The sequence below is a fragment of the Ursus americanus genome, chromosome 23 (assembly GCF_024610735.1).
Source record: "Ursus americanus isolate L20-20 chromosome 23, mUrsAme1.1.p, whole genome shotgun sequence".
Taxonomy (NCBI): Eukaryota; Metazoa; Chordata; class Mammalia; order Carnivora; family Ursidae; genus Ursus; species Ursus americanus.
This window is the reverse complement of record NC_142149.1, coordinates 10605813-10617996: the sequence shown is the minus strand read 5'-3', so window position 1 is coordinate 10617996 and position 12184 is coordinate 10605813. Positions and strand designations below refer to the sequence as shown.

General features: G+C 48.0%; 1 protein-coding gene across 2 annotated transcripts in view; it reads left to right on the top strand.

Annotated features, from left to right (window-relative positions):
* The window catches only part of MAP2K6 (mitogen-activated protein kinase kinase 6), a 109466-nt gene that overhangs the window by 41833 nt on the left and 55449 nt on the right, over positions 1-12184 (top strand). The window lies entirely within an intron of this gene.

Below are 12184 nucleotides of genomic sequence, written 5' to 3'. Positions count from 1 at the left end.
GGTGGCTTCTGCTGGGATTTCTATTAGTGTGCGAGGTGTCAGCGCAGCACACAGAATTTTATGTTCGTGCCCGGACACGTCCAAGAGATGGCCCGCGACGACTTCTCTCTCTTCTCCTTGCTCGTCGTGGTGGGCTTGCTTACTGATAAATCCACGTGGTCAGCGCCGGCTAGCTGCTTCCCGTGTTAGGTGCTGGGGGAGCTGGAGACCACTGTGGCCCGTGCTGTGTTCTCCGAGACAGCCCGTGAGAGGCTTCAGGGCACAGAAGCTGACTTAAAGGATGCGAACACGTGCCAAGAAAAATAATTTTGCTTAAGTCATTTTATAATGTACATTTTGCTTTAATGCACACGTGTGTGTGTGTGTGTGTGTGTGTGTGTGTGTGTGTGTGTGTATTTAGAAAGAATTTCGTTTTGAAAACAGCTTTCTGTAGGTTTGGTTTGTATAAGTTCACCACTGGAATGAAACCAATCTGTTGATCAGTCGATAAATATTTAAAATGTTGTGTAATTTTTATTATTTTTCCTACCACCTTTCCCTCACAAAAGCGTCCCTGTTTAAGCGATAAAGTGTGTGCTCACCTTACTTGACAGTGGACTCTGAAGGTAGGCTTTTGGCTCCAAGTCCCAGCTCGGGGGCGTGTGAGCTATTTCCCCTCAGCTCCGTGTCCTCCTCTGTAAAATGGGGATGATAATGGTGGTTCATAGAATTTCCACGGAGATAAATGAGTTATTACCTGTATCGCATTTAACATAACACTTGTCCTGTTTTAAACACTGACTAGTTATTCTGTTTTCACTTGGTTCCGTTTTATCTTCTCTACTGGATTATATGCCCATTTGGGAGAGGAGATGGTGTCTTGAGTTTTAAAAACCTCCACAGGGCAGGATACACCCTAACTCCTCGATAATATTGGTTGGTTGAATGAATGAATGAGCCATAGGCAGCTGTTTTAAATGACCGGAGCCAGCTGGCGTGGCTCGAGTTGCAATTCGTGTATATGGAATTCAGCAATGTCCAGGCAGGAAATCCAGATTCGTCTAGTCCTTGTTGGGACCCTGGTTGGGCCAACTGCCCGGACCACCTCAAACACCAAGTCTCAAATAAAATGATGTTTCTGTGTTCTGGAAATCTGTACGTGACAGCCTGCCCCCTTATTTCCTTGAACTGGTCATCTTCCTGGACCCCATTCTGTTCTTCTGGTTGGTGCTTTGCTTGAAGCTTGGTATTACCCAGCCAGTTATTTGCTTATTATACTTGCATACCTGGCAGGGATAAAGGGGTCTCGATCAGGCAAAGACTATGGGGTTAAGTAAAGGAAGAGTTATCATATATGATGAACATGTAGAGGAAGAGACTAGAAAATGTTAGAATCTGTGTTTTACCCCTTCTTGGGGAGAAATCCTGAGCTGGTGTTGTATGTAATAGTTAACAACATCTGATTGGTCTGCTCTGCAGACAACACAGCTACTTGGTGCTTTGGGGTTGGTGGGTGTTAGGAAATGGGCCATCTGTAGCCGGGAAGGTTTAAGATGCTTGAGGGGGAAGAGGCGGGAGGAAAGGGGGTTGTATGGAGCTCTGAAACGCCATTGTGGTGAGTTTCCTTTCATTGTGTATTGGTTGGTTCTTGCAGAGGAAGGCTCTGAACTGAGTCCCTTTCCATGTTCACTGCTGCTAGGGTGACCATTAAACAGTGGCTTTCGACTTGGACTTTGTGACGAGACAACTAGGAACACCCTGGAAATACTACACTATCAGAATGTTACTATGTACATTTCTGTATATAACAGTAAGTCTCAAATCTTGGTTGCCTGTCCAATCCTTTCCTTGAAGCTTTAGATTTAAATAGACCCTTGTTTTGCTGAATTTCTTTACTGGGATGGTCCCTCAACCTCACTCTATTCCAACCCAAGCCCATCCCTTCCAGTCTTCTCAAATTTGCTTCTTCTGTGGTCTTGTTGCCGGTTGGTACCTGCCATTTCTCCTAAGAAGACCTTTTTAATGGAACTCGGTTTTCCTCCTCTCCGTCTGTCCTGTTACCTGTTAAGCCCAGGCTCCTCTCTCCTCTCACTTGGATCTCTGCAGGTGCCTCTCAATCACTTTTCCTGCCGCCAGTCTTGCTCCCCATCTCCATCCCCTCTCCATCGGCCCCCAGGCTGACTAAGGAAGTAAGTAATTCAGCAACCATTTACAGGCCAATCACTCTCTTTTCAGGGCTGAGGCTAAAAGAGTGAACTCATCACTGTTTTTGCTCGCACAGAGCTTGTTTTCTAGTGCTGAAGAGCAATAAAGCCATGTACCCAGACAAATATCCAAACTAACATGTGTATGGACTGTATTATATCACAAAGGAAAACAACGAGCATTTGAGATAGAGGATAACAGGGTGGCCGGGCTTTGCATGGTGTAGACAAGCAAGGCTGTCCTCGATGATGACATTTAAGCTGAGATAAAAAAGGATGGAAGGAACTAGAATGGAAATAGTTCTAGTGGGAAAGTAAATGTTCAAGACGGAAAAGAGAGTTTGTGCAAAGACACTGAGATGTGCAAGAGCTTGGTGGGATCAAAGAACAAAAACTTAGAAGAGAATGGTGAATGCACGAAACCATCAAAGGAGAGCAATTTGAGATAAGAGCAGAGAAATGGGTGGGAATCGCATCACATAGGCCCTCGAAGGCTGCAGCAAGAGTGCATTTTACCCCAAGTTCAATGCAAAACTCCTGAAAAATTCTAAGCACAAGTACAGTTTTTCCGATTTACATTTCACTTCTACTCTTGCCTTGTGCGGCATGGTTGATGTCCAAGGAGGACGAAAGACGAAGTGTGGAGATAAGGTAGGCGGCTGTTGCAGAAGTCCGGGTAAGAGATGATGGTGGTGTAGACTAAGGTATTAGCAAGGGAGATGGAGAAATGTGGGCAGATTTGGAATAACTTTTGGAAGTAAAATCAATAGGATCTCCTCTTGGGTTAGACATAGGGACATGAGAACAGGAGGAGATTCAGAATGGGTGGTTTGAACAACTGGATGAAAGGGGTCATCTATTGAGATGAGGAAGTTTTGACTCTTCTGTTTTCTTCTTCCACCGTTAAGGATTCCTGGGATTAGATCGGGCTCACCTAAACAGTCAAAGTAATCTTGCCATATCATATTTCTCTTTAGCCTGAAACACAGCCTGCAAAGTTCCTTCAGCTGTGTTCATATTCACAAGTTCTGGAGATGAGGACATGGACATCTTTGGAGGGTGGTATTATTCTGCTGACTATAGAGGTTGAAGTAAAACGAGAAAAGTATCCACAGAGATGGTTGGTGACCTTGACAGAGCTTTTTTGGGGCATGATGGCAGAAGAGAGCCGTATCATGGTGGGTTGAGCAATGAAAGAGAAGTGAGGAAGTAGAAACAACACAGTATGTGGACAACTCTTTAGAGAACTGGAATTATGACTGGAGGGGATGTGGAATGGAGGGAGGCACTTTTTAGAGCAGATATAAGAGCATAGCTGTTCACTGATAGGAATAAACCAGGCAGGAATAGCGTGCTGGGGATACTGGGGTGTATCATCAGAGAGACGGTACCTGAAGCCCTGGAATCCTTCCTAGGGTGGATCCAGAGCCCAGTGGAGGAGTTGGTCTTCGATGGGAGGGACGTGCCTACCTTTGTATAGAAAGGAGAAGGGGAAGCTCTATGACACTGGGACGAGAGATGAGGTCCCATCTCATACCTTCCATTTCCTCAGTGAAGCGGAAGCAGGATTATCATGGTAGAACTCTGACCATCGCAGTTGGGTGCTTTCGACCCTTCACTGGCTCTCCCCGCTCCCCTCTGTCTTCATTTCCTGGCACTTTGTTTAGGATTTTACACTGTAGCCTCGCCCCTTCCTTCGAACCCTCTGGACACACCACACCTCTCTGCTTTTGACTTCTTGTTTGCTCATTTCCTTTCCTGGAATGCCTTGCGTCTTCCAACTTTACCTTAGCCCCTGCCACTCCCACCGCCAGGGCTCCGGGAAGCAGCCTCGAGACACACCCTCCCCCAGGCTGGTTAGCTGTTGAGTGGCTCTCAGAGCTCCCGGCCTATGCTACTATTACTCCTGCTATAATTATTTGTTGCACATCTGTGATCTGTACTACAATATGAGTTTGTGGAGGACAGAGGCGTGTCTCTTTCATCTTTGTATCCATAGCACCTCGCGCAGTGCCTGCACGTATGACAAGCTCAATAAGGGGCGCCTGGGTGGCTCAGTCAGTTAAGTGTCATCTGACTTCAGCTCAGGTCAGGATCCCAGGGTCCTGGGATCGAGCCCCACGTTCGCTCCCTGCTCAGAGGGGGAGTCTACTTCTCCCTCTTCCTCTGCCCCTGCTGCAGCTTGTGTTCTCTCTCTCTCTCAAATAAGTAAATAAATAAATAAGTAACTCAATGTTTGTTGAACTTAATAGCATCATACGAGGTAAATCTAGCAAACGTATATCAAATAATATCAGAGCAGGTTGGAAAAATCAATCTATTTAGTGTACGTGATCCATTATTATACTTCTCGGGGACCTGTTTTGACTGTTTTGCCCGCTCTCCACAGCCCAATCCCAGCGGGCCACGTCTTCCAAGTACCAGCTTTGACTCCGTATCACCCTGTAGGCTTTGAAGTCCTCCGGAAAAAGATTATGGCCTCAGTCACTTTTGCACCACCGTTACCGGGCACAGCACAAAGCCTGTAGGAAGGACACAAACATGTGCATGATTTTGTAGGATTTTAAAATGAGAGCTTTCTCTGGAAGCTGCAGTATCTGGCAGATCTTCCTTTCTAGAGCGTGTCCTGTTCTTCGGACAGCCTTTCGAGACAAGTATTCTGATGCACCTGTGATTTTAAGCTCCTTCTCCATGCCGGAGGCCGGTGGTGTTCTAAGTGGATTGATTTCGAGTTCCCTGAAACCGGGTGACTTAGCGTATCGTTCGTCAACTTGTTCTTTTTAATGAGCCAGACACGTTTCACATGTGCGTCTAAGGCACGCTAGCTATGCAGTCAGTCACTTCACAATCACGAGTAAATACACATCTTTGCGACCAGTATTTGTAGTGCTTCAAATGGAGTATTTGGCAACTGAGGAAAGATTTACCAAAATACGATTAATGTCTGCAGAAAATATTCACAATGAAATGCCCAGGGATGGGAACAATGCTAAAAATCGCACATACCGTGTGGTCTTAATTTTATGAGAAAATGCTATATCTATGTAAGTATATACTTACAGGTCGATCTGTGTACAAAAATGACCACAAAGAAATGCCCCAAAATATTAACAGCAGTGTAGCCTGGGTGGTGGAATTTGGGTAATTTCAGTTTTCTTTTTCATCCCTTCCCTTATTTTCTAATTTTTCTAATAAATATTTTGTACTTTTGAACTTAGAAAATCTATGGTAGCTCTTTTAACGAAAAACTTATTATTCTTTAATCATCGGAGGTAAGAAATCTTTTTAAATTTCTTTTTATTTTTTATGTCGGCCAGTGACAGAGCAAGAAATCAGGGAGTCCAGATTTGAATTTTTTTTTTTTTTTTTTTAAGTCACGAGAACTAGAAAATGAAGGTCAATGAACGTACAGGCTTATTGATCCTGGAGAATATTTGGAGATGATTTAAAGTGTAAAACTATGCTCAGAGCTCCAGAGGTTTGCAGTGAGGACCTGATCAGATCTGTTTGGTTCCCCAGCGTTAGGCAGGTGTTCCAGCCTCTGTTAGGAGAGCCTCCCGTCTACCCTGGTATGTGTGATTGCAGCAAGATTTTCTGAAGGCAGCTTCATTCCCAAGACCAAAATAGTCCAGTGAGTCACTTGGACATATCCTGAATCAAAGATTGAAAAACCAAAGCCTGCAAATGGTCCTAATGCCTTAGCTCAGCGTGAACGTCAGTGAAGTTTGGTTTTCAGGTTACCATGATGGCTGTTCTCCAGACGGAGTAGCCTTAGAACGGAGAGAGAGGATACTTATGGGCCAGGACAACATGGTGTGGTGTGTGATGGTGTGCTCTAATATGCTATTTTATTTTATTTTATTTTTTTTAAAAGATTGTATTTATTTGAGAGAGAAAAAGAGAGAGCCCAAAAAGGGGAAGGGACAGAGGGAGAAGCAGGCTCCCCGCTGGGCAGGGAGCCCAATGTGGGACTCGATCCCAGGACCCTGGGACAGGACCTGAGCTGAAGGCAGATGCTTGACCAACAGAGCCACCCAGGTGTCCCTACCCTATTTTTTTAAATTTCATTTTCATTCTCTGTGATGCTGAGCACAGCGAGGGCACATGCAGAAGGGACAGAGGGGAGAGCCGAGCAGAGCGTTACGAGTACCGGCAGAGCGGGCTTTCTGTCCCTCTTCACACCTCTTGCCTTGCTTTATTCATTAACAGTGTCCCCTTTCATTCTCCAAAGTGTCCCATTTGGGATGATCATTTTATAGGGTCACCCTGTCGCCGAGGCAGCTCCGTCCAATCTGGATTCCGTGATTTCGTCTCCGCACAGCAGTTGTCTGCCTGGCAAAGATTTAAGAGCCACGCCCAAGGGCACAGGCTTTTTAATGCTCCCTCCGCCTCCCTATCCTGCAGGGGCTGCAGGAGGTTCCTTTGTATTCGGCCTTTTCAGACAGATCAATGCAACTGTTGAGGGAACCCTGGAGGATTACAGCTCTGGACTGGGGAGCTCTTTCTATGACCACAGCTGTCCCAGATGGTGGTAACACTTCTTGGACTCCGAACGCTGCATTTGGGGCCAGTGGGATAAAATCCTGACGGCAGGTTGACCCTGACCAGCTGCCTTGACATTTGCTCTTTGGCTTTTCCTAAACCATGGATTTTCTTCTTTTTATGACAGCTTGCCCTTCTGCTCCCTTTATGTCTTCGGAGACTCCCGCTTGGTCCCCGTTTCCTTTAGAAGAATGAGAGTTTAAAGATAGCATGTCTAATTCAAAGAAGATTTAGTGCTCCTTAATTGTTCTGGAAGCCTGAAGTCGGTTTCTAAGAACAGGCTCAAGGAGGACTCAAATTGAGACAAACATTTGTGTTTTGACAAAGGCCATGTGGTTTTCCTGATTTCTGCCCTAGTAGCAGGAATGTAATAAATGAGATTGGGGAAACCCTGGCATTTTCTGAATTAGGGTCTAAGTTCCTAGAGACCGCTTGTGCTCTGTGAATTTAAGGTGAAGGACTGTGCCAGTTTAAAATGAAGTGGTTCTAAACTTCTCTTGGGTGCCTGAGCCGTCCGAGAAGTGATGATGACGGAGGATCGTCTCTCTGGAGAACCATGCATGTGTTTGCACAAAGACATTTTGCGTAATTTCAGAGGATTAGGTCGCCCGATTGCCTGTATGGGTCATGGATTAATATGGCAGGTACAGCTGGTTTCCTCCCGAATATCCACATTCCACTGCCCCCTTCCTTCTGCCAACCAGAAACCCTGTATTCTTTAGGTATCTCACCCTCCTCCATGTGACCGTGGACTTGAGGGGAGACCCTGACCCCAGCCCCAGGAATGGAGGGAGTGGGGAGGATGATTGGTCTAAGCCAATCATGGTGCGCCCATGTCCTTTGCCTGAGATCTGTTCTGGCAGGAGTGTGAGACTTTGCTGGCAGGAGTGTCATTATGCTGGGAGCTTTGTGTCAAAATTTGATCACTTTTTTTTTTTTAAGATTTTATTTATTTATTTGTCAGAGAGAAAGAGAGAGAGAGAGAGCGCACCAGCAGGGGGAGTGGCAGGCAGAAGGAGAGGCAGGCTGCTTGCTGAGCAATGAGCCTGATGTGGGACTTGATCCCAGCACCCTGGGATCACGACCTGAGCCGAAGGCAGCCACTTAATGGACTGAGCCACCCAGGCATCCCAAAATTTGATCCCTCTTAAAATGAAAAACATACAGTAGTATAGAGAGAACTATCTTGACACTCTTTCAGATGAGTTATTGGACTAAGCAAATGAGAGAAAGCAAAAAGAACCCTGGGGGGTGAATGGAATTGGCCCTCTCCGTATGAATTCATGATTTCTAAAATATGCACCGGGATGAGCTTATGTAGGCTCACGTGCAGATGTGCACAGGTGTGTATTTTCAATGTCTGGGTGTCTGCGTGTACATACTTGCATCTGTTTTCCACCTCGGACTGGTCAGAGGGCCCAGAAGAAAGGATACTCAAGCAGCAGTGAACACACCTAGTACTCAGATCTCAACAGCGCTGCCTGCTCTGAAAGGGAACAGTCCTCCTTGCAGGCATTTGACGACGGGGCACGGGTCAAGGCGATACTGGAAGAGCAGGTGGGTGTTACGCCAGCGCCCTCACTAACTCTCGCCCCAGTCTGTAACATTTCACATTTCAGTTAAGCTGGCGGCTTTTGAACAATGAGGTTCGTGATCAAACTAGTGGATTCCTTGGCCATCCACTCATTGCTGCCCCTGCTGTGACATAAATCAGTGCCTCGGTCTGCAGTAACGTTGTGTGGGTCACCGTGCGGGTACTCGAGGCGTTCTTAGGCCCTTGGAGAATGTGCCTGCAGAGAGGGCAAACCAGCATTTGGAGTAGGTAGGCATGAGTTCCAGGAAACTCGAATTGCCAGCTCCTCCTGTCCTCCATGGTGGAAGCGGTCTGTTAGAATTGACCTTCCACCAAAGGGCTGGCTGCTATCCTTGAAGGCTCTGTAGGGATTGGCATCTGTCTCTGCTACCGATCGGCTGGACATTTAGCAGTAGCAAGGGCTAGGTCCTCGGCAAGAGGAAGCCCGGACTGCTGGGCTCAGGCACGGCCTCCATCCCCGCCGCATGAGCCAGGCCATCCTGGGTGCATCGTGCCGGCACTGGAGCAACTGAGAAGAGGAAGCTAGCTGACATCCACAGGTGAGACGTGCATTCTTCCAAGGGTACTTCAAGCACCACTGGGTCTCTGATTCGTGCGGCCGGAGAGGCCGGGCAGATAGTACCAAGGCCTACACTACTGCCGAGCCTTCCTCGGCTCTGGCTCACATTTCTGCCATCGGCTCTGAATGCAGAGCTCAGAATAGAGGCTTGGGTGCAAGACACTTGTCCGTGCGATCTCAGGAAGTGGGACGGACGAGGTAGATGAGATGGGGAGAGAGGGAAAGTCAGTGCAGCAGTCACCGCTTGGGGCACCTGAGGTCTTATCACCTCGGATCTTCTAAGAGCCTCATGAAATGTATCTCCGATCTGTGTGCCCTTTCCTGGTCATCACGGTTCACTCATCACTGTGGCCCCAAAGGCTCTGACCCCAGGTTCTGCGTGTCAGCAAGCCCAGCAGATTCCATCATCCAGAGAGAGCACTCTTAGAGTAGGAATCCGAAGATGGAAGAGGAAATCGGGTGCAGCTGGAGGTGGGGCACTGTCCGGTTACGGCTGTTCGGAAGCTGGCCAGAACCTGGGCTGTTCTGGAAAGCCAGATCAGGAAGGGGAGTGGTGTACAAGAGTTGTCCCCGGCGCACACTGCACTCCAAATGGTCGAGTGAGGACAATTCAGGATTTGAGCACAACCCGTCTTACTCCACTCTTATCCAGCTGGGATACCTGGGAGTATTTCTCTGACCATCCCAAAGTTCAGTATCTCATCGCACAACGAGGATAACAACTCGTTTTGCATTCGGAAGGGGTGGCGGAGGATGAGTATCTGCTGAATTCCTTGCTTTGAGCCTGGAATAAATGTTAGTGACCTACCCCGCTGACTGTCCAGACCAGTAGATGCACGATAACTTTCTAGTCTTATGGGTGGAGGGTAGGGAAGGAGATGGGAGGTGAGGGATGAGTATCTAGGAAGAAGTTGTAGGACCAAGATGCAGGCAGAAGAGCTCTTAAGAGGCAGAGGACTGCGTGTGCACGGCTCAGGGGGCAGGAGCAGCATGGCCAGAGACGGGGTCAAGACCAGGGTTAGGTGTGTTCAGGGAAAGAAAGAACTTCTGTTCGGCTCTCTCTCTCTCTTTTTTTTAAGATTTTATTTATTTATTTGCCAGAGAGAGAGAGTGAGAGCCGGAGGAGCAAGAGAGGCAGAAGCAGGCTCCCCGCTGAGCAGGGAGCCCAGTGTGGGACTCGATCCCAGGAGCCTAGGATCAGGACCTGAGCCGAAGGCAGATGGGTAGCCTACTGAGCCCCCCAGGCACCTCTGTTTGGCTGCCTCTTAGGTACTTCTTAGAGGTAGAAGTGGTAGATAGTACAACTAGGGTAAGCTCTTGAATGCCGACTTGAGTAATTTGAATTATACTTGGCTGGCAGTTAGGAAGGAGGCATAGACAAACTCACCCAAAGATTGGGAATTAGGGACGCTTGGGTGGCTCAGCCCGTTAAGGCGTCTGCCTTCAGCTCAGGTCTTGATCCCAGGGTCCTGGGAGCGAGTCCCAAATTGGGCTCCCTGCACAGCGGGGAGTCTGCTTCTCCCCCTCCCTCTGCCTGCTGCTCCCCCTGTTTGTGCTCTCTCTCTGACAAATAAATAAATACATAAATAAATAAAATCTTAAAAAAAAAAAGATTGGGAATTAAGCGCAGGGGCCACCTGACTTTCTCCTGTCCCTACCACCCAAGCGCACGGAGGCCACTTTGGAAGTAACCATGGCCCCGTCCTTCCCGCAGCCTGGGGGAATATCGCTGTGTAGCTTCATCATTCCAGAAGAGACAGACTGGAGAAGGGTGGGGAAGCCCCGGAGCCGGGGGCTAGCTCTAATCAGGGTCTTACTTTCAGGGCAAGCTCAGTGCTGTTGCGTAGTAGGTACTGAGTAAATATTTGGGGAGAGGATGAATGCATGAAAGCACTGTGTGTCTATCTCTTCAGTCCCCCTTTTGGTGGCATCATCAGCCTCTGGTGGCCCCTTGGGTCAGACGTTCGCCCCTGTTATTGGGGCACCAGCTGGGAGATATCAGTCTGCCTGCTACCCAGCCACCACAGAGGGGAGTCTTCTTGCTTTCTTTTTTTTTTTTTTTAAGATTATTTATTTATTTATCTGAGATAGCGATAGAGAGAGAGAGCGCGAGAGAGCACGATGGGGGGGAGAGGGAGGCAGAGGGAGAAGCAGGTTCTCCACGGAGCAGGGAGCCCGAGGCAGGGCTTGATCCCAGGACCTGGGGATCACGACCTGACCCGAAGGCAGACATTTAACAGACTGAGCCCCCCAGGCGCCCCAGAGGGGAGTTTTCTTAAGCTCTGCGTATCAAGACGAGGGGAAGGGTTTTGAGCTGAGATACATGTTGAATGCACGTGCCTGCATTTTTCTCCCAAGGTCAGAGGAGGCTGTGTTTCAGCTTGTGCTTGTGAAAGTGTTTAGTTCACTGGAAAATACTGTGGTCATGTAAATACTCCGAGGGAAGCCTGGTGTTGCCAGGGATGACGGCCTCGGCCGGAATACCCAGAGCACGTTGCATTCCGTATGGAGAGAGAGCTGATACCGCAGCCCTTGCGATTTATTGTATATGCAAAAAAAGGGCTGAGCCCCAGTGAATGGCCTACTTTTCCCAGGAAGTCTTAAATATCACAGAATTTCAGTGCCACCCTAGAATCTGAACAGTTCCTTGGAGCTTGATGTAACAGGTTTTGACCGACCGTGGTAGTATTTATTTGGGGAGCTCAGCCCAGGGAATGCGCTCTTACTTTCTATAATATCCTTTCGGCTGTCCACACACGCTTGGCTGTTTGCTTTTCCCCCGAAACAGGAGGATTTGGAGAGTTAACCTGATATTCCCAGGTTGCATGTTTTCCTGCTTGTTTATAAAATTGAAGAAACACGTAGGTTTTCAAAGATCGTCCAGCCATTCACGGGGCTTGTGTTCTGGAAAGCGCAGTGCTCTGAAGCACTTTGTGTCATTTCCCAGGAGTTTGCCTTTCTCCTGTCTGCTCTTTCATGCTCTTTCACTTTCGTTCCCCAGCACGTGAAACACCGTGGCAGCTTGTCCTGTTGCCTGCCCCCTCTGCACCCCTCCTCTCTGTCATGGGACATTCCGTTCTTCCCACCAGCCCCAACCTGTTTGCAACTTGGCACACAGGGAGAACAGGACTCATTGCACAGCCTTACCCCCTGGGACGGTCCTAGTTTCAGCTTTTCAGAGAGCAAAGCTTTTGGCCCCACAGCTCTTGGATATTGAGACAATTGGGAGAAGTCGTAATGCCTTTAACTTCAGAGAACAGAGTCTTTCGCACAGGAGGACGTCTTGTATGATGCCATTTACACGAA